At 40.8% G+C, this 22969-nt stretch overlaps 1 protein-coding gene across 1 annotated transcript in view; it reads right to left on the reverse strand.

Annotated features, from left to right (window-relative positions):
* The window catches only part of PRPF3 (pre-mRNA processing factor 3), a 1139821-nt gene that overhangs the window by 474436 nt on the left and 642416 nt on the right, over positions 1–22969 (reverse strand). The window lies entirely within an intron of this gene.

Below are 22969 nucleotides of genomic sequence, written 5' to 3' on the forward strand. Positions count from 1 at the left end.
TAATTTCCTAGTCCCTTGTTGTGCTTTAGAAAAGGACCTCTGAGGAGTAGAAAACTTGATTCCCACAGCAGACAAGGTCTTATCTTCCTGCTTTGTGCTGATAAGTGTCTCTGACTGATGGACTAACAAAAATTGATCTATCAAAGGGGCATTGACAAAGGACACTTTGGATGACTCTGCAAACCCGCATAGGCATAGCTAGGTGAAATGCCTCATCAAGTAATTAGGGACGCAAGAGTATATAGCTTGGGGGACACATTGCTCAAGTCCTCAACAACTCAGAAAGGAAAGTGGTGACTTCCTTCACTAAATCCCTCTGGAGGAGGGTGAAGTGTGCCACGTTATTAAGTGCCCACAGACCAAAGGTAGCTGAGGTGAAGACTTTTTGTGTCTGTCGATCGCCCAGGATTCTCAGTTGGGGGGGGGGTGAAGAGACTTACTATGCTTCGCCAACTCCTTTTCAGTGGCAGCAGCTATGACTATAGCATCGACTGGCACCCCTTTGATCAAAACCGTCAGCGAGAGGGCTCAGAAACTTGTCCGGTTGTTTTGGTACTGGATCCACAGTATCTGGTTCCCTCCATGCCCTGCTACCGATAAGATCTACCAGTTCATCAGCAAGGGGGGGGACCCAGGTGGGCAGACTGTCCCATCCAGAACACCTTCAGGAATATGGACACCTCAGTGGACGGGGGTTGGGAAGACCATCCACCCTTCAACTTGAGAATTTCCAGGATACCCCCAAATGAGACATCTTCGGGCGGAGATCTGGGAGACCAGACCCCTTCATCAAGGTCCATATCCTCAGTTAGATACTCCATAGGGGAGTCTAGATGTCTTCTATTGCACAGTCTCTTCCAATGCACCTCCTCTGAGGGGGCCTCAGGGGAGGATTCAGAAGAGTGTGGAACCCCAAATGGGGCAACTCCCACCTGAAGGTTGGTTCAAGAGGGCTGAGCAGGACGAGGAAGGTCCACTTTCGGGGGATGGGAAGGACCCTGGACAGCAGGAGAAGCAGCTCTAGCAGAGAAGGTCATCTCTACTACCCAGAAGGCTGAAGGGCTGGACGATGTCTCCTCCCCATTCCCGGCAGACAGGGTCACCTGAGAACAGGGAACAGAGAATGCCACCATCTCAAGACTCCCAGATAATATTGGCCCCTTGCTATAGGGAGGTGAAACACCAAGAGGCAGAGATCAGTCTGAAGAAACGGGACTGGAGCCCCCCCCCCCCAGGACCCCGGAGCGACTGGTCAGGTCTGGGGAGGAAGAGCAGAACTGGTCAGGGACTCTGACAGGAAAGAGACAAACTGGGCTCTAGGCATCCCTGCTGCCTCCTCACTGCACCCCAGGGCCTGGAAGTCTGAAACCACCTGGGTCGGACGAGAAGAAAGCATAAGGAGCAGGGGAGAGGCCCCCCATCAGACAGGCAGGGAATGCAAGAAGCCCCAACTCAATCTGAGCTTTAAGGAAGGACCTCATCATCCTGTCCATGTCGGAGGGAAGCAAGCTCCTGGAAGAGGCAGAAAGACCTAGCTGTGGACCCATGCCTGAACCCAGAGGACCTTGTATGTCTCTCAGAAGATTGGCTTCTGCGCCTCAGAGCTGCAAAGGGCTGCTCCATGCCAGACCCTGAAGGAGTCTCCTCAAGTACAATGGTGAGATCTGACACAGATCCCAAATCTGAGGGCAATTGAGGATCCAAGCATTTGGAACCGAAATGTCTTGGCTCAGAGGTAGTCAGATTCATGGTAGGCCTGGTCTTGGTCGGATCTGAAGGTCTCAATCCGGAGACCTTGGACCTGGGAGTAGACTCCCATAACCTCAGATCCGAAGGCCTTGAAGTGGAAGCCTTAGATCTGGTGATAGATTCGCAGGACCTAGGATACGAGGTCATCGGATCTGACAGAGCCAAGGCTGGAGTCAGAATCAGACCCAAGGAGCTAGGATCAGACAACCTAGGCTTCTTTGAGGAACAGAACCCCAGGACAGAGGGAGCCTTCATCTTGTGATCATAGGGGCCTGGCTTGGCCAGAGACCGGGTTAATGGACCCCCTGAAACAAAACCTTCAACAATAACTTATTTTGACACTCAATCAAGGCCCTGGGGTTGAATGCCACACAAATTTCGCATTCAACCTCCAGGTGGTCGACGTCCAAACAATAGAAGCACTCCTCGTGCGAGTTAGACACTGGCATCTTCTGACCGCATGAGGAGCATCTTATGAAACCTACTGGCTTGTCAGACAATGGACTAACCGATCACCAAAGCAGACACACACACACACACCTCCACCCCACCCACCTAACCATCAAAATCGAACACCAGGAAACAAGCCAGGTTCCAAAAACCAGTAGAGACCATCAAAAATCAAAAGCACAACACTACTACAGCAAAAGAAGAAAAAGAATCTAAAAATGTTTTTGAATAAGAAATATGGAGCTAAAAAGGCTTCACAAGCTAGCACAAGAAAAACTAATGGGAGGGGAGGAAACAAACACATCAAACTAAGCTATAAGCCTAACAAAACAAGGATATAATGTCTACATAACAGAAAGATATAAAAATTCAGCACTTATCCCCAGAAGAAACTAGAGCCAATGGAATCACGTCTGAAGTGATAACCAGCAAACAAGATCGGAAGGGTTAGAGGACAACAAAGGATTATGAAAGTGGGAGGAAATTGAGCCTAGGATCAGTCTGATAAGTTGCCAGCTTGGATCCAATGTCAGATCTTACAACCCAAGAGTGAGGAATAGTGATGGAGCTCAACACTTTGTGACCACTCTTGGAGCAGTGGATAACCCAAAGGGTATGGCAGACAGCTGATAATGTGATCCAGACAAACAAAGCCTTAAGAAACATTTCAAGTCAGGATGAATAGGAATATAATAAGCATCTTTTAAATCTAAGGTTGTGAAAAAAACTTGGAGGAAGAACAGGCAAGAGATTGTACACTGAAAGCAGTTTGAACTTGGGCACTACCTAAACTGGTTTAGGAAAGAAGGGACCAGAACTGGTCTTCAGGCATTTTTTCTCTTTGGCACTAGAAACATTCTAAAATAAATACCTCTTCCTCGCTGGGAAGGAGGAACTGTTTCTATTACCCACTCAGAAGGAGGAACTGTTTCTATTACCTCATGGGAAAGTATGTGCTGTAGTACATGAGGAAACAGAAGGGCTTGATCTGGTAAACGTGGAATAACTTTCTGGAAAGGGAATTTTTCCAAATACCATCTGTACCCCTTAATGAATTAGTCCGATAACCCATTTACCTGAAACAATCTGTTGCCAAAGAAAGCAATGAAGATACAGGCTTTCTGGAAGGGATGATGGACTGCCAGGGTTGGGGGACAAAGTCCCTTATATAATTACTCTGATACATCTGTCTGTCCTTTGTTTTTTGGGGGCATCCTGCTTTCTTTTTGATATCTACATGCCACTTTTTTTTAATGCCTGTTTACCAGCATTTTGGTGAGACTGTTGGTTTTGTTTGTTGCCAAAACTGGAGGAGGGTGCAAAAAAAAAAAAAATTGGAAAATTTAGAGGAGTTATGAAACTATCAGCCTACCCATGCAATAGGAACAGTGAAAAGTATAGTAAATATAGGTTGAATTTGCATTTTGTAGTTCTAAATGCTTAAAGATATATTTCAGGCACTCTAACTGGAGACTTAAATGAAATCCTACATTTCCTTCCTGTTATTGTAACAAACAGCAAGATAACTTGTATATTTTTCCTCCGTCTTTGGCAAACTGCACAGCTGTTAGTAAAACAAATTAAGTGAGGAAAAAAATGTTAGATTACTTAAGATAGCATTAAAAACAGCATAGAGAGGTCAAAGGGGCCTACACCATAACTTATCCTGATGAAGTTTTCCTAAGTGCAAAACTTCACCAAGGGCGACTCCAATATGGCAAACAGAGTTCAAGATGTGATCAGATTTTGCTTTCCTTATTTAGTAAAAGAATTACATGCCCACACACATTTGTTTTTTATGTGAACAGCAAGAGAGGTTGTAAGATTCTAATTTGTTGAAGCTGTATTTTACCGTGTGCCACACACAATCTCTAAAGTCTCTTAAAGGATAAAGAGGGTTGTTTTGCCAAAATTCTGTGGGATCATGTTAAAAAATTGCCGGTCTCCCCCATTAGCTGTAAATTTGGAAAAATATTTTATATGTATAGCCAAACATTCTGTCTTTGCACTATATAATGCCTTAACAGATGGTGCAGTGGCTCAGATTTAATCCACAGGTATCAGCAGTTGCTTGTTATCCTAAGTGGAAAAAGTTTACTGATGAAAACAGTGTCCACAGCAACTAAGTGTTTTAACTTGCATCTCAAGTTTCTTTTGTACTTTGAAACTCAGTCTGCTGTTTTTATCTGGCCATACAAACACTTTACATAAATGGGTATTAAGGCTTATATCATACCTTACCTACAGTCCGACTGGACATATGTCCTTTTTCAGCAGAGGCCCGGGGAGAAAAGCTCCAGTTACAATAAAATAGAAAAAGACAACAAATACAAAATAAGCAACACAAATGTATACAAATATGGCACAACAGCAAAATTTAAAATACAAGTCAAGAAATGTTAGGTAGCAATATTCTAAGCTATTACATAGATGTACCCTGTACTAATTCTAAAGGCTAAGCACCAGTAATGTATATGATAATATCAGTCCAATGTTATATCAACAGTAGGCCTTTAGTGGCAATTTCTAAATGTTTAGAATAAGACTCATAGAAGGCAGTTCTATATCATAGTATTAACAGATATCACCTAGTTTTTTGGGGGCTTTATGGAGGCATTAAAGCAAGTTATGCATTTACAAAATGTTAAAGAAGGAATTGTAGAGATGCTTGTGGTGACAGAGAAGTTATCAGCTGGGGTAGTGCAAGGGCAGATCCATTTGCTAAGTATAGCTTTTTAAGGCTAGTTTAAAGATTGTTAAGGATGTTAGGGAGGTAAATCCTCATGCAGACAAGGTTAGGCATGTGAGGACAGCATTACTGTTGTGTGTATTAAGGTAAATTCATAGCAGAGTGGTCATGATAAGGGAAAAAAGACTTTGCCTTAGCCTGTACGTCTGTGAGAGTAAAAAATAATAAAACACAAAAAAGTAAAATTTATGGCCCTATGGAGGGTACTATAGCATACTGTATATATAATCATTATGGGGCATTAAGTTGCAAGTATTTATCTAACTGGTATGACTGTACAAAAAAGCCTCCATGCTTTACAATTTCCACAGACAAACTTTTTGATCAGACAACAGCTGAAACAAAAACAGAGAAAAAAAAGAAAATCAGTGGGATATTTTCAATGATTGGTATAGTATAACCTTAAAAAGGACTCCACATTATGTGGATTAAAAGATAACACACCAAAAGACTGTTGCAACAAGTGAAATATATTAAGACTACATAGCAAAAAATAAATACATAAATAAAAAGGAAATATGAAATCCTTTTACCCAGTAATACCGGGGAAAAGTATTTCTGGCCAAAAGGAGGCTACATCTGAAGATGATTATCCACATTTGTCCCTTTCACATGCTTTCTTGACATTTGTCCACCTTCTACCACCCCTCCTGTTCTAAAACAGTACTTCCAAGAATATCAGCAAAGGAACCAAAAAATAAAGGAGGTAGGAGACAGGAAAAAGCTACAACACAGCAACACTGATAATACATGTACATGATTTACATGCTCTAAATCAAAATAGGAAATATATAAACTTAAGAAACTAGCACTTACACTAAAGACATAAAAAAAAAAATAGCACCATCACCCACTCAGTCAATTCCCAACAGGTAGAGAAGACAAACAGTCTGTGTCCATTGTTCTTGGACCCTGGACAGACCTGCATCATATAGTTACAGATTTACCTAAAATAAAAAAAAAACTGTGAAACTTAAAGGAAAAAGTGTGTACTATTATTAAATGTGATGACCAAAGTCAATCAGACCTGCATCAGTTATTACTAGTAGTAGTTAGCCCTAAAATTTATGACAAAATGTTTAAGAAAGCAGGGATAGGTCCAAATGTAAAACTAAGAAGAAAAGTACATGAACCATTGAGAGCGAAACAGGAAACACTGTTAAAGACAATCAGTAAGGTCCCCTAAAAAGTCACATTGGACCAAAATAATGGGTTGTAAGCAAAAGATGAAGCTCCAGGAGATTACTTACAGAGGCTTAAATTAGTATTTGAGAAGCATTTTGCACCTGAAATTCCTGTATAAACAGCAGCAGCAATGGATTCTGCTTTTGTGCAAGGTTTACAGCCTCAAATTCAGCTTCCCTGAAACAAAAAACTTCACTTAAGTATGCTGAACACTGCATTGAAAACAAAAAAGAAAAAAGGAGGAAAGACAGAAAATAAGAACTTATGGATCTGCAAATGAAAAGTTATAAAAGGAGAAAAAATAAAAAAAAGAGGTAAAGGAAAGTTTCAAGGTTATGGGCATCAAATGCCACCATGAAACACAGAGCAAAATACTAGGGGAGAGAGGCAGGCCTGAGCTACTGGACCTCTTCCAACCACTGCCAATGAACCGTGTTTCAGCTATGGCAAGACTGGGCAGTGGGAAAATGTGCCCTTATAGACAGAGGAATAGTACAGTTTTGTACCTACCATAAATGTAGATGTTCGAGTGTTCACACTGCTGCAGTTATTACACTTGGGTTATCCTGCCGTCAGGCGGTCCCCGCAGTCGGTCAGAGTTCCAAAGTCTTGGTCAAGCGTCAGTTGCTGTCGCTTCTTCCCTGACGTCAGTGCGCCAGGGGTATATAAGATGCATCCGACGCCATTTTCTTCAGTTTTTCTTGCCCCCAGATGTCAGGTGCCCCCATGTAGGTAGGCAATACATATTGCTAATAAAAAATATACATATAAAATAAAAACAATACCTTCAGTTACAAGCAAATACACCACAAAGGTTGTATAGGATAGAAAGGTATAGATAAGTCCAGCTAGTTCAGAGGGGATGGAGGGAGGGTAACCTGGACTGCAGCAGTGTGAACACTCTAACATCTACATTTATGGTAGGTACAAAACTGTACTATGTTCATCGTGTTACACTGCTGCAGTCATTACACTTGGGTAGAATCCCAAAGCTAAGGTTGGGTGGCTGGTCTATAAAGAGTTAGGATTGGCTATGAGGCCCTGCAGAACTGCAGTGGCAAATCCTGCTCTGGATTTAGAGTAAAGAGGCAAGTGGTAATGCTTAGTAAAGGTGTGCACTGAACTCCAAGTTGCAGCCGCCAAAATTTCCTTGGTAGGTACTCCTCTGAGAAAGACTGTTGAAGTGGATGTTGCCCTGGTGGAATGTGGCCCAATGTTATTAGGGACTGATTTTCCATGCTGTGTGTAGCAGTAACAAATACAGTGTCCTATCCATTTGGACATAGTCTGCTTTGAGATAGCCTTGCCCTGTGATCCTGCAGCATATGCTACAAACAGTTGATCAGTTTTCCTGAAAGCTTTTGTTTTGTCCAAGCAGAAGCATAGCTGCCTGTGTATGTCCAAAGAGTGCAGAAGTTTCGCCCCTTTATTCTGGGGGTTTGGATAAAAAGTTGGCAAATGGATGGTTTGGTTAACAGCCACACTAGATACCACCACCTTTGGCATAAAGGTAGGGTTTGTCCTTAAAGAAACCCTGCCCTGATGAAAAATTATAAAAGGTTCCACTGCCATTAATGCCTGTAGATCTGAGACTCTTCGTGCTGAAGTTACTGCAGGAGCACAGCTGTTTTCCATGATAAAAATTTTAGATCGATTTTTCCAAAACAAAACTGAGGTCCCAAGTTGGTGTTGGTGCTCTCCAGGGCGATCTTAAGTTTTTAGCCCCTCTGAGGTACTGCTTTAGCAAGGGATGAGAGAATAAAGGAGGATCCATGTTGTAATGTGCTGAAATGGCAGAGGCGTGGATATTAATTGATGAGAAGGATAGGCCTTTGTCCAGCATCTCAGTTAAGTATTGTAAAATCTGAGGAATGTTTGGGACAAGAGGGTCAAGGCTTTGGGCCTGGTTCCAGGTGCAGAATCTCTTCCATTTTTCTGAGTAAGCTTTCCTGGTGCTAGGCCTCCAAAATGACATCCATAACAGCTTTAGAGAGAGGTGTTGCCTGTTTGACTAATGAATCTGCCATGCTGCCAGGTTTAGGGTTTTGAGCTAACCGTGCAGGATCTGATTGTTTTGTTGAGTCAGAAGGTGTGGAATTTGAGGCAAAATCCATGGTGGGCCTTGAGCCAAGTTCTTTAAGATTGGGTACCAGTGCTGGCGAGGCCAGTCTGGAGCAATCAGGATCATCTGTAGTTTTTCTTGTCTGGCTTTTAGGAGTACCTTTGAAAGGAGAGGCAGTGGTGGGAAGGCATAAACTTTTAGGCTTTTCCAGCTGAACGAGAGAGCATCCACTTTCCATGCTTGTGTGTGATAAGTCCTTGTGCAGAATTTTTATTTATTTTTATTATTTTATTTATTTATTTATTTAAATTTGTTAACCGGGAGTGTCCGACTGGACGTGGGTCCATTTTCAGCGGAGGCCCGGGGAGAAAAGCTCCACAGTAAAATAAACAGACAGTAGTTACATTGGATTACATAGCGATTAACAATTTAACATAGAAATTACTTACAACATATTTACAGATGAAGAACATAGTACATCAGTAGACAACTAGAATCTTTATCTGTGAAGTACATAATGTCCATGAATGAAAATGAAGTACATTTTGTAGTTGGCAATTCAGAGGGGAGGCAAAAAGATCTACGTCTGGGCATTGCCATTTTTGCATTACCATGCTGAAGATTTGTGGATTCAATTTCCATTCGTGAGGGTTCATGATATTTCTGCTTAGATAGTCTGCCAGAGTATTTTTCTTTCCTGGCAGGAATTGTGCTTGCAGATGAACTTGATACGTTAGAGCTCTGTTCCACAAGGTCACGGCTTGCCTGCATAGGGTATAAGAATGAGTGCCCCCTTGCTTGTTAATGTACAACATTACTGTGGTGTTGTCTGTCTAATATTAATTGTCCTGGATGCAGAAGGTCCTTGAAAGCTGTTAGTGAATTTTGAACAGCCAACATCTCTTTTTGATTGATGTGAAGATGCATCTGGTCTGTGGTCCACTTGCCCTGAATGCATTTTCCTGCCATGTGTGCTCCCCAGGTGTAATCCGAAGCATCTGTTGTTAGAGTCTGCCTGGCTGTGGGTAGGGTAAAAGGCTGACCCTTGTTTAGGTGACATGCCTGTGCCCATCATCAAAACTCCTGTTGTAGGCAGGGAATCATTGGTATTACCCTGCTTCTAAACTGTGAGAGTGTTGAGTCCAAATACTTTTTAGGTACCATTGTAATTTCCTCATATGCAGTCTAGCATATGGTATTAGTAGTATGCAGGATGCCATGAATCCCACGGCCTGCAGAATTTTTCTTGCAGGGAGATGGGACTTTTTTGCCAGTAATTAAAAATTTTGAGCTAATTGAATTTGTTTGTCTGGCGTGAGATAAGCCATCTGGGCCGTTGTATTTAAGCTGGCACCCAGGAATATAATCTGTTGTGAGGGCACTAGTTTTGACTTCTTTTCGTTTACTGTGTACCCTAGAGAAATTAGCAACCTTTTTACAAATGCCAGATGCTGTAAAAATGTCCTTTGTCTCTGCTTGAATGAGGCAGTCGTCCAGGTATGGATATATTTGAATTCCTTTTTGTCTGCAAAATGCAATTACTGGTGCCAGGCACTTTGTAAAGACCCTGGGCACAGTAGATAAGCCAAAGGGCAGTGCAGAGAATTGGTAGTGCATTGTACCAGCTTTGAATCTGAGGTATCTTCTGCAATTTTGTCTGATAGGGACATGCAGGTATGCCTCTTTGAGGTCCAGAGTAACAAGCCAAGCCTTCTTGCCCAGCATGGGTAGAAGCTGTTGTAATGTCAACATTATGAAATTCGGAATATCCAGGTAAGTATTTAGAATTGAAAGGTCTAGTATGGACCTCCAGGCCTTGTCCTTTCTGGGGACCAGGAAGAGTCGAGTAAAATCCTTGTCCTTGTTCCTGTTGTGGTACTTTTTTAATAGCTCTCATGTCCATGAGGGCTGAAATTTGTTTTTGTGCCTCTGCCCATTGATTATGTGGCAGGTCTGGCATTCCTTTTAGCCTTGGTAAAGTATGAAAGTGGAACCTGTAACCTTGAGACACAATATTCAGAACCCATTTGTCTTGGGTGATTGTTTGCCAGTTTTGAGAAAAAAGTGCTAGTTTTCCCCCAAAGGGGGCTGCCAAAAGGGAAGTGCTTGGCGTACGAAGGGGGAAGTCATTGGGACTGTTTCCTGTAAGGTTGAGACTTGTCCTCACCTCCTTTTGGGGTTGAAGTGCCTCACTGTCGTTGACTGTTAGAGCCTTGGGGTTGAGATCTGCCTCTTGGGCGTCTGTATCTGCCTCTCTGCGGCCTGTCTGTCACTGGAAAGGAACAATTCTTTGTTGGCCAATTTCTGCTAAATCGAGGAGGCTGTACCTGTAAGAAATCCTTGACTGTTTGCATAGATGTAGCTTTATCCTCCATTTTCTTTAACACCTCTTCTGCTTTAACACCAAACAAGGTATCATGCTGTAAAGGAGCATCCAATAATTTTGCCTTAACATGATCAGGTAAACTCTGTTCTTTTAACAGAGCATGTTTTCGAATAACAGAACCTGTAACTGCGGCTCTACAAGAGGCCTCTAAAGAATCAAAACCACATTGCAGAGTATGTTTTCCCACCTGTTCAACTGCATGCAATAAATCCTGCATTTCTTTACAGTCAGGAGCTTCTGAGCTTGCAAGCATTTTCTGTTTTAACTGAGCCATTAAATATTGTTGGTACTTAAACATGTGAAACTGGCAATTTAAAGCCCTTACTGCTAAAGTTGTATAAGTGTAAACTTTCTTCCCCCATCTATCCAAAGCTCTGGAATCTCTGTCAGAGGGTACTGGATTTTTTGCAATGGAATCCTTAACCCCTTTTGGACCCTGGGAAATAGTTTCTGGATCAGCAGAAGGGTTTTTATAAAGAAACTTGTGAGAGTCAGGGACTCTATAATACCTATCTGGCTTGGCTGGTGCAGGGGGCAAAGAATCCAGAGATAAGCTGGATTCAGAGAACACATCATCCACAATATCTAGCACAGGCGGAATAGCCAGGGGTCTGTGCTGAGGCAATAAAAGGAAATCCCTGAGCCTTTTCTTGGATTCTGAATAATCCTGACTTTCCCAATGGAAATCCTCCCTCGTGGTATGCAAAGTTTCCCCAAAAGAATAATCGTCAGAAGGAGAGGCTGAAGGGATATATTCTTCAGCATCAGAGTCCTCATAGGGGGGTAGAGAGTACCCCTGGTCTGAAGAAGAATCAGAGGAAATGGAAACCTGATCAGAGGAATCATATTCTGTATCCTGCCTAGACCTTTTCTCAGGAGGGGGATGGGAACCCCTGATTTGAGTAATGAGGTTTTTGGCCATTTTGAGCATCTGTTTCTAAGGCATGGAGGACTGTCCAGGAGAATGCTGTACTTGCTTCTTTGTCTTTAATGGTACCTTTGTCTTGGCTGTTGCTTTAATGGTAAGTTGTGAAGGTCCGAAAACACCCTCAGAAGCCGATGCCTGCTCAGCGGCTCCGGACCCACCTGAAGGATTAGTTTCCGTAGGCCCAATACCTTGAGTTTCCAGAGGCCTAGCTGTCTCCACGTGGGAGTCTGAGGCGGCCTGTGGTTCTGACGTAGCGGGTGTCAGGGGCTGCAAAAGCACCTCATTGAGAACCGGCGACTGGCCTAGAAGAGGTTTTGTCGGTTTTGGACCGCGGATGCCTGTCTTTATCCTTGTCTTTGCGTTTTTTCAGAATTGTGGTCGTCGGTTGATCCGACGGCTTAGTATAATTGAACCTTCGGCCAAAGTAGTGCAAAGCAAAATCAAAACGTCTTTTTATAGTGCGTTTGTTAAATCTAGCACAAAACCGACAACTAGTGATCAGGGCCTAGGCATGGAATACAGTAAGAGTGGAAGTCCTTATGAGGTATTTGCTTCCCACAAGAAATACAATTATTAACTTTTTCTGACATCGGTCTGAGGCAAGAAAAAAGTTTCCCCAACGGGGTACTTAGCTTTATTGAAGACTTTGGATCTGAAATTCGACTTCAAAAATCTCAGGAATCGGCCGACCAGCACTTGCGATCTGCTTCTGCTTCGGGCACCGCGCGGCAAGAAAGACTGAAGAAAATGGCGTTGGATGCATCTTATATACCCCTGGCGCACTGACGTCAGGGAAGAAGCGACAGCAACTGACGCCGGAGCAAGACTTTGGAACTCTGGCCAACTGCAGGACCGCCTGACGGCAGGATAACCCAAGTGTAATGACTGCAGCAGTGTAACACGTTGAACATCAGGAGAAATGAAGCACCTGACAACCGGACTACAGTAATCTTCCACTCTAATCCCCACTTACACAGACTCAAAAAAGTCAAAAAGCTCCAGACTGACAACATTCAGGCGAGGAAAAAGAGGTAAACCTAAATATTTAAACACTTTATTACCAACCAAAAGGGACCTTATGTTGAACTAAGCATATAAAAAAAGAAAGCCCAATTTTTAATTGATACAGGTGCCACTAGATCTGTACTTGGAGTATAACTAGAAAAACAGCCTTATCTAGGAAAAAGTAAAAACAGTTGGCATGACTAATGCTGCTGTTTATCCTGTGTCACCGCCTGTGTCCTAAGGTCCAATAAAACAATATGCATTCTTGTTAAGTACCACGGGTCCAGTAAATTTAAGGGAAGGGGTCTATAATGTAACTGGAATGTACCATCTACTATACCCCTGAGGGAGTGTATCTGAATGTCCCTAGTAAGGCGGGGGAGTAACAGCAATAAATACCAAAGACAAAACACAAATATCACAGTTTTAGTCAGATGAAGAATTATTTCAAGTACCTAAACGTACATGGGCACAGCATTCTAATGAGGTAGAACAGTTAATATCTACAAAACAAGTAAATTCAAGTAGACTCAAGAGAAACACTTCCCAGAGTACCACAACATCCCTCACATACAAAAGCAAAAAAAAAAAAAAAAATCCAGCCTGTTATTCAGTCTCTGTTACAGCAGGAAATAAGTGTCCCTATTAAAAACTTTAACACCCCCATACTTCTGATTAAAAAGCATGGCTAAAACACCTACAGGTATGTGCAGGATTTAAAAGCTGTAAATCAGGCAGTACTTTCCTATTATCCAGTTGTCCCTAACCCAGCAACTGTTCTTAGCTGTATACCACCATGTGCTGTTACTTTGTCTGTTATAAACTTGTGCTAAGCTTTCTTTTCTATAGCCATACATCCGATAGTCAATCTGCTTTTGCACCTAAAAGACATCAGTATACTTGGACAAAGCTACTTATAATGGTAAACACACTGTTCCAATTGCCCTAGGACATGAACTTACAATTGCAATCTCCCATGCAGTGGCTGTCCTTCTGCTAAGAACAAAACACAGCATTTCTCTCCTTCAAGGTAAACAAAACAGGAGTTGCTGCTAATTTTAGACCATACTATCAGAATTGTTCAATTTCTAGTTTTAAACCCTGCATTCCTGGTATCAACTACAGTGGAGGAAACTGTGCATTTGTTATTGACTATTTGCTTTCTCCAAAAAAGGACAAATATCTCCAATTCAAAATGCTATACTAGAGCTCTTGATAAATAGATCCTGTGGCAAAAATTAAAAAAAGGAGATCTGGTTGTTAATTTGTACATACTAAATGTGGTTTGATAAAACAAAAGACAAAGGGGTTCACTTCAGCTCAACTTGCTGAAATTATAGTGTTTGTTAAGGCATGCAAATTTACAAAGGACAAAACAGTCCGCATTTTTTTATACAGACAGTAAATATGCATTTGAGGTGATGCATACATTTTGAAATACTATGGATATATAGAGTGGGTTTTTGACATCAGAAGGTACAAAAATTAAAAATGGTGCTAGAGTCTCTTTTCCTGCCCAAGCAGGGAGCAGTTATAAATGCCAAGCACCTAGTAAAAAAGTGATATGTTGTCAAGCGCCAGTAATCTGGCTGATAGAGCAACAAAGCAGGCTGCTAAGGTTAAATAGTCTTCTGATATCTTTAATAATGGCATTTAAAATGCATTGCAACTCTGCATTTAATTTAATATAGCAGTAAATGTTCTGCAAAAGTAGACGTATCAAATCAGGATGCATAAGGTCTAATGATTTGGTATGGTGCATCCTGACAGATGATCTGTGACACCTCAGTCTATATTGCCTTGGTTGGCGAGATCATATTATTTACCTAACCATATAGGTACAAAGAGTCTAAACATTTGCTAAATTGTGACTGGTTTACTCCATCTTCTCATTGTCTAATTCATCACAGTGTACAAAACTGTAAAATTTTTCTTAAAGTGTGTCTGCTAGTGTTAAAAACTGGATGAAATCCAGCTGAAGCAATGAAGCAACTTTAAATACATTTTAGTGATGGTCTATTTTCATCATGGGCAAAAGCTTATTCATTTGCTAAAAATAATGCAGACACAGTAGCAAAAAAAATGCTGTGAAAATTTATACCAAGGTTAGGAGTACTTCATACTACTAATTCTTACAGAGGAACACATTTTACTGCAGAGATCATAAAAAAATTGTATCGGACTTTTAAAGAAAATTTGCAACTCCACTGTCCTCAACACCCTCAGTCCTCTGGCTTAGATAAGTGCATAACTTTGACTACTACAATTAGACTAAATACGATATGTAAATAGACTGGTCTAAAATGGCCTAATGCATAGTCTTTGGTTCTCATGAATATAAGAAAAACTGTAAATACAAAAACAGATCATACAAGACTCTTATGGGCCATCCCATGAAAATGCCATCTGCTTCACCAGTCTGTAACATGCAGCTTACATTAACACATTATGCACTATTAAATTTGTCCAAAAATTGTTTCCATCTTACAGATTTTGCATCAAAAACCTCAAAGCCCTCTCAACCTTCTGCACAGCCCTGCCATAATATGTAGCCTAGGGATTAGGTTTTAGTTGGTCTTTCTGGAAAAGTCTTCCTAAAGCGAAGGTAAAATGGACTGAACCTTCTTTTTAGGACTCGCACTGATGTTCGGTTTGCCTGCCTACCAACTTGGAGCAATGCTTCCCACTGTAAAAAGGCCTAATATACATAAAAACAAAAGATAATACCCTGCCTGTTTCCGGGTGACATCACTCCTGAAGGTCTTGGCTCCTCCTCCAGCCAAGTCACGACAAAACAAAACTCCTACAAATACTACATCAATATGCAACAAATCCTATCAGGAGCAATTACTAGGTCTGTGCCTTAACACTCCAGGAGGCATGCCTATATTTCAAGTTCCAGTGCTTCAAACACATTACAAAGAAAAAGGTCTGGAAAAAGCTAACTTTGCATTACGTTTCAACTTTTTTCAAAAAAGGTATATTTTCAACAAGTACTATCCATTTCATAAACACCTGCTATGCAAAACACGTGACAGTTCATGTAGGCTACAGCAAATGCAATGCAACTTGACATAAACATGTTTTATATAAACTCAAACTAAAATCATACAGCTGGGGACATGGTATAAGCACACTAACTGGACATTATTACATTTGTAGCGATCATGCCTAAACCTGACTCTCCACTAACTTGTCCAGATGCTGCTATGTTGGCTACATAACCCCAGCCATCCAACATTTTTGGTCTCCAAGTGGTGAATTAAAAGAAACAATACGCCCAGCTGAACAGGTACTGATTTTTTTCTCTCACTGTAGTATCTATAAGATTATAGCCAAACTAAATGGTCTATTCACATGTATTAACTAAACTGGCTAATAAAACAGAGCAACGTATTTGTATGGCTAACAAAACTGAGTAAAACAAGGGCCATGGCACTGCACAATAAAGTAGCCCTAGATATGATTCTGACTTCTAAAGTGGGGTCTGTTCACTCCTGGAAAAGCATTGCTGCTCTAGTATTTCTGATTTCCACAATAAAAAAAGGCAATTACATAAAGTAGCTTACTTAAAATCTAACCAAAACTAAAATAAAATGATTTGGTTTAGAAAATGTTTTCAAAAATGTAAAAAACTACTATTTTTCAAAGTTTGATTCTTATAGCAGTTATAATTTACCTTAGTTTGTTTTAAAAATGTATTGTTAACCTGTTTTATGACAAAGGCAAACAATAGTAATGATTTCTCCAAAACAAAAACATCCCATAGTTTATGTGTTTGACAAATGTAATAATGCTGTCATTGATAACCTACAAAATACTGCATTGTGATTAAAAGTGGCACCCAAGGGGTGTCTAAGGGGAGAATGTAACAGGAATAAAGAAAACATATTATTGTATATGTAGGTTCTTTTTAGAATTTGTAGTTCTAAATGCTTAGAAATGTATTTCAGACACTCTTACTGCAGCCAGAGATGAAGGGTTACATTCCGTTCCTGTCATTGGTAACAGGCAGCAAGACAGCTCACACATTTTCCCTCTCTGTCTTAAGCAAATTCTATAAGTGCTTTGCTAAATCAAATTAAGGGAGAAAAAAAAAGCTATACAGACTAGTGGAGGTGGCACAAAAACAACATAAAAAGGCCTATGCCATTACTTATCTGACTGAAGATTCTGCAATTTCAAAAGTTCACTGTAAGATGGCAAACAAAGTTCAAGATGTGACCAAATTTGATTTTCGTTACGGAGTAAAAAAAAAAAATGATATGTCCACATACATGCACTTTTGTGCGAGCAGCATGATTAGTGGTAAGATTCTAATTTGTTAAAATTGTATCATACCATGTGCGACAGATGCCATATCTAATGTCTCAAGGTATAAAAAAAAAAGAGACGTTTTGCCAAACTTCTGTGGGATCACGTTAAAAAATTCTCGATCCCTATCTTGAGCTGTATGATCTTTATCCAAAGGTGAATTTAAAATCTCATTTTTACATCTGCTGAGTAGTTTTGTAAATGCTGCCAGGCAGTCCAACTCAACACAGAACCAGTGGCAACAGCTCTGGATGTATCACATCTACAGAACCATAAAAACACTTTAAACAATGAGCAGTGACATGAGAACTAGAAGGAAATTAGATTTTCCTCACAGGAAGAACTGCAGATAAAACAATTCTTTCACAATTAAGTCAGAATACACTAACACTTCTAACCATTCAAAATTCATAAAATTAAAGTTGCAATACAGTTTTTCCCTTAATTTACCAACTGTTTTACCATTCTTGCCAGAAGGGGAAGGATTAGAGTTAACAAAACAAGTGAAGTACCTAGAAAACTAAAGCTACAGCTGTTGGGGTAAGGTCCGGGTTGAATGTATAGAAATGTGAAAGACTGGGTAATGTTGTACATTCTGTATGCTTTCTTAAGTGCAGCAAGCCCAGTATCAGGGAAATCACAGGCTGTGACAAACGCATACTCCAATGCTGACAGCACTTTGGGGAAGGGGGGAGGTGGAAGGGAGGTTCTTGGAATTCCAGCAGTAACATTTCATAGTATTTTCTGAGGTACTGAGAAACCTCAGTACTCTCCCATTGAAACCAGTGGCACATTCTGCAAACGGTCTCAGAGAAAGAAAATCCTTGACATGGAAGCTTCAGATACTATGCTCTCTCTGAGTCTGAATACTGGGCTTGGCACTCAAACCTGCCAGCTCAGCTTGAGCCAACTGTTTGGGCATGTCTAAGGTGCCTTCAAGTTTTGGAAGTTTGTAAACTTGTATACTCATTGTAGGATATAACCCATATAAGCTTAGGCTACTGCAGCAGTGATCAACATTAAGAACATCGTGCATGAGGCAATGCAAACATCCCCTTTTACATTTCCTTAATCCAATAAAGTGCATTAAAATTACATCAAGTATAGACATATGCTTTCTCTACCTTTACCAACTCTTTCTTTTCTATTACCTTGTAACCTCAAGACTTTCTTTTCTATTTTGATCCTCTTAGGCTCTGCTGAGGTGCATCATCTCTGGGACATTTTACAAAATTCCTGAGGCTCCAAGAGCAATCTAAATGCATTTTCATATCTTTTCACTTAAGTTACTGCATTTGCACTTGCCTACCATTTTTATCTGTGCCTTATAGCTAATTTATCACATTTGCACGGTTTTAAAGCAATTTACTGATTGACTGCATTTCATTACTGTAACTGTATTTCATTGCTATTTACTACAATTCATTACTGTAACTGTAGTTTACTGCATTTCATTGCTGTAACTGTAGTTCTGACAAACATAGATGGGTAATTTCTTATGGTTTCTCCTGCCCGTTTGGTTGATATGGACATCCTGAGTCTGCACGGACAGCCCTCCACCATCACCTAGGAACACAATTTGTGAGAGATGCAATTATATTAAGAACGTAGAGTCTATGCTCTCTCCCTAACAAGCCAGTATATCTGGCACTGAGACGGTTGTCAACACAACCACCACCCAAACCTACACAACACACACCCACATACATATATGCGGATGTCCTCAACAAAAAACAAACCCAAACGAGAGAGACCTTAGAGGGAAAAACACATGCGAACTCCACAGACCATCACACCACACACAGTCGACACACCTGTGTCTCACAGAAATTAAGGTCCAACCATAAACCCAACATATTAGTCATAGGAGACTCCATTGTGAGAGATACAGACGTGCCCCTCACAAGTTTGGATAAGGAAAGTCACGGTTAGATGTTTGTCAGGTGCCAGAATTCACCATATCGTACATGCACTCAAGTCTCTCAACAACAGGTACTGTTATGACTGCTATAGTCCATGTCATCGTGAATGACTTCAGACATACCTCCCTACACTATATGAACAGAGACATGATCGAGCTTGCTGAATATGTCCCAGGGCAGGTATGTTCCTAACCTTAAGCAGCATTCTACCATCACCAAGAATGACGCTACAATACAAACAGAAAATGACTAACAATTGGCTTAGCTTCTGGTGTCATTCTAAGGGGATCCAGTACCTGACAAGCTTGGAAGACATGATCAACAGACCACGATGCTTTGTCAGAGATGGCCTGCACCTGTCACCCTTGGGCTTCACGCTTCTGGCAAAGGCTCTTGCCTCTCCCATAGTGCATTTTTTAGGCAATGCCATGATGTCAAAACTACCAACATGAAAAGTTCATCAAAATGCAAATCAAAGGTCATGCTGCTAAACGCTAGGAGTCTAAACATGAAACTGCACTCATTGCAAGCATTCTTAACCCTGGAAGATGCTGACATTTGTGCAGTCACAGAAACTTGGTTCAAAGCTGCAGAGAGCACCCAGCCATACCAAGTTCTCATCCTATCATACATTCAGACCCCCAAACCATGGGCAGCAAAGCAAAAGGAGGTGGAGCTGTAATATATATTAAAGACATACACACCTCCAGGCTGGTCAAACAGTACGACACAAGATACACTCCCGGTGCAGTTAACTGTGGACAAGACCCCTATTCAAAACATAGCTAACTACAGGCCTGCAACTTCGACTCAAGATACCCACTCTACCCATCTGGACCTCTTCGAATCTATCAAGAATCAACCCTTAACCATGATCCTGGATGACTAACTATCCAACCACAGACTGGAAGAACTACTCAAGCCAAAACACAAATGCCAAGAGATTCTTCGATTTCATAAAGGCAAATGCCTTGGACCAGCTGGTCAACACCTAAACAAGAGGTGATCATATCTTGGACCTGGTATTAACTAACATGAGTAACCACTGCAGCATCCCTACAGTGTAATCTTTCCTGGTAAGATCCAACCACAAAGCGGTCACTTCCAAAGTCACCATCTCCCCCTGACTCCGCCCCCCTTGCTATACAGTCAAACATAAAAACATCTCCAAAGCTGATTACACCCTCCTGAGGGAAGGTACAAACAACTTCACAGCCCCCTCCTCCTTCGTAGGAACTGGCACAAATGTCCAAACCTACACCAAAGTACTATACGAGCATTTGTATGGCTGCATGGAATCAGGAATACCTGACAGAATGAATTCATCCTCCTAAAAGTAAGAGTAAAGCTGTCTGGTGGACATCTGCAATAAATAAACTCTATAATAAAAAGGAAAATATTGCTGTCCAGGACCAAGAAGGAGCAGGAGCCTAAATGTCAATCTCTCCTTAGTCTGAACAAGCAAATAAGAGCACTAGTGAAAACCTTCAAAGCAAAGTCCAAACTGGCCACATATACTACACACAAGTCATAAGGCCTTCTTCACATAAGTCCGCATTCTCAAAGGAAACACTCAGATCTGCTCAGAAATGTTGGTCAAGGACACTACATACACAAACACTGTAGATATAGCCAACCTGCTGGCAGGCAGGTTCAGTGGAAACTTCACCTCTCTGTCCCCCCACCCCCAATCAGTGAATCAGGACATCCCCAACACTTCTGTTTTTATGGCAATTCATCTAGATTACGGTCTATAACCAAAAAAACAAAATGGAAAAGGTGCCAAAATGCAAATATCAGTAACCAAAGTCCAAAATAGCACCCAGGAAGGAGAAATGGCAGTCCACGACCAAGTAATGAAAAACACTTCTTTAATATATAAAACACAAATGCTTAACTTAAATCACCACATTTTCGTCCTCAATACAAAGACTTCATCAGATGCAATGTATCCCATATAATCCCATCAGTTAACTAAGTAAAACCATTTCAAAAATCAATTTGTCCATAAACTACTAAAAAAATACATACTTTAACATTTCTGATTAATTGTAAGTTTAAAATTTTTTATAAAACTGTGTAAGTAAATCATATTATGTGCAAACCAGGTCTTCACAACAGCCATTAAAAATATTTGTATTACTTCTTGTGCAAACCATAAATATACATTTTATAAAAACTAATGTAAGGGCTCCCTCTAGTAACCAATCACCACCATTACAATAAAATCTTCTAAAGAAAAAAAAACATTGCTTCAGTATTACATGTTTAAAAAAATATATATATTTACTTCACTGTGTCCCTAATTCCCTGACTAGAGTTAACCCAGTAGTCAGGGACTTAGGGACACACACAGACAGTAATCTAGCCTTTAACCATTATGTGTCTACAGCAGTGAGGAAATCATTCTATGTTGTGCAACTTATAAACAAAGGTATGGCATCTAGGTCAAATAGGGTTGCCAGCTTTCGTCGTGGCTAAAACCAGAGTAAAGTCACACCCTTCCCGTCACCAGTAACCCCGCCTATCCCACCCCCTCTCCCATCCACATACCACCCATTTTGTGACGTCACGATGGCATCACTCAGCAGGAACACCCTCTTTTTCTGTCCCTGTTGCCTGCTTTCCGCTGTTTTACTATGCTTTTCTGTAAAAATGCATAGTAAATCAGCCGATTTACAAACTCCGAAAGTCTGTTTCCTTTTTGAAACAGAATACCAGAGTTTGTACAGTGTTTTCCAGACTACCGGAGAAAAAGTTTGATTTCCGGATAGACCAGGAACAAAAAACGGAAGGGTGGCAAGTATAAGGTCAAAGGAAGTCACTGTTTCACTGTATTCGGCATTCATCAGACCTATTATTGAGTACAATGCCCCTTATGGTATGTACCTAATCAGGCATATCAAACTGGAACGGCCACAAAGGTTCCTCTCTAAATTAATATAGGGCACAAGTAAAATGTCTTATGGTAGACCACCTCCAGGCCGTATCACTTTATTCTGTCTTTTACAGGCTGTTGATAGGACATAAATATCTACAAATCAAACAGCACCAGAATTACCCATTCTAAAGACTTAAACCTTGCCTGTGATATAAACAGGACCTGCTGGAGAGACAGGTATGTATCCCAGAGACTACTCCGTCTCTCTGGATCAAGATCCCCATCCAAGTAAAGTAGAGTTCCTCCCAAACCCAATTCTAATGCAAACTGAACAATTAGATGGGCAACAGGAAATTCATCCCTGGTTTGGCATTTATGTCTCTAATGGTTTACTGCCCAGGCCCCTGCTTGTAAATGTTTCATCTCCCAAGCCCCTGATTACATTCATTAAGGGTACCAGAAATGGTCAGAGATTTGGGATGCATGGCTAGGCTTAAAAAGGCCCTTGTGTTCGTTAGCCTAGAAAACACATATGCCCCTAAGTTGTGGCCTTGTAAAGGGGCAGTGAACAACACCATTTAATAAACAGCTTGTCTTTGCACAATATATTATATTATGTTAACTATACCACAAAATACACTACTTTAAAGGAGTGAAGATTCATTTGCAAACAATAACATGGCTTAAAAAACACAACTTTGGAGGCAAGAAAACATGCATGCCAGGGCTACCTTTCTTCCTTTCACTACTTCTCTAACCACAACAGACACTGTTACCTTACACTTAAACGAAATTATTCAAACACATTTACTTATTCAACAGCTTACATGGTACTTCCTGCAACAGATAATACTGCACAATAAATGTACTGCATTACACGAATAGGGAAAGCTAAAGGAGAAAAAAATGTCATGGCACCACAACTGAGTGCATTACAGTCTCCCTGAGGTAGTTTGGGCAGAGGAAGAATGTCTGTAAAGTGTAAACAGAATTTGTGCATTCTGGGAATAAAGTAGTGGAGGTGCCAAGATTGTATATGTTGGCTGTACAGAGGGTGCGAACATCAACAACTAAACTGCATTTTTTGAATGATTTCACTGAAAGGGAAATTAAGAAAAACTTGTTTTTAATAAAAACAAAAACAGAGCTTTTTTAAATGTTATTCACTACAGCAGCATGCAGTCTTCTTGCAGTGAGCTTGTATAGTTATGGTTAAAGAAGAATAAAGGAAGCAGTCCCAATGTAGTTTCTCAACTTTCAGCCATATAAGGCACATCAAAGGTCTATTTGCAAAGAAAACCTGTCTAAAGTGGTGTTTTTTTTTTTGTTTTTTGTTAA

The sequence above is a fragment of the Protopterus annectens genome, chromosome 8.part0 (genome assembly GCF_019279795.1).
Source record: "Protopterus annectens isolate FY-2018-M chromosome 8.part0, PAN1.0, whole genome shotgun sequence".
NCBI lineage: Eukaryota > Metazoa > Chordata > Ceratodontiformes > Protopteridae > Protopterus > Protopterus annectens.